Below are 667 nucleotides of genomic sequence, written 5' to 3'. Positions count from 1 at the left end.
ACAAACACAAACACAAACACAGAGACTTTTATATATGCGCACACAAGCACAAACACAAACACAGAGACTTTTATGTATGCGCACACAAACACAAACACAAACACAGACACAAAGACATTTATATATGCAAACACAAACACAAACACAAACACAAAGACTCTTATATATGCAAACACAAACACAAACACAAACACAACGACAGAGACTTTTATATTTGCGCACACAAACACAAAGACAGAGACTTTTATATATGCGCACACAAACACATACACAAACACAAACACAAAGACAGAGACTTTTATATATGCGCACACAAACACAAACACAAACACAAATGCAGAGACTTTTATATATGCGCACACAAACACAAACACAAACACACACACAAACACAAACACAAAGACAGAGACTTTTATATATGCGCACACAAACACAAACACAAACACAAAGACAGAGACTTTTATATATGCGCACACAAACACAAACACAAACACAAACACAAAGACAGAGACTTTTATATATGCGCACACAAACACAAACTCAGAGACTTTTATATATGCGCACACAAACACAAACACAAACACAAACACAAATACAGAGACTTTTATATATGCGCACACAAACACAAACACAAACACAGACACAAAGACATTTATATATGCAAACA

Source organism: Heterodontus francisci, unplaced genomic scaffold (assembly GCF_036365525.1).
Source record: "Heterodontus francisci isolate sHetFra1 unplaced genomic scaffold, sHetFra1.hap1 HAP1_SCAFFOLD_172, whole genome shotgun sequence".
Taxonomy (NCBI): Eukaryota; Metazoa; Chordata; class Chondrichthyes; order Heterodontiformes; family Heterodontidae; genus Heterodontus; species Heterodontus francisci.
The sequence above is the reverse complement of the archived record's forward strand: the minus strand, read 5'-3'. Positions refer to the sequence as shown.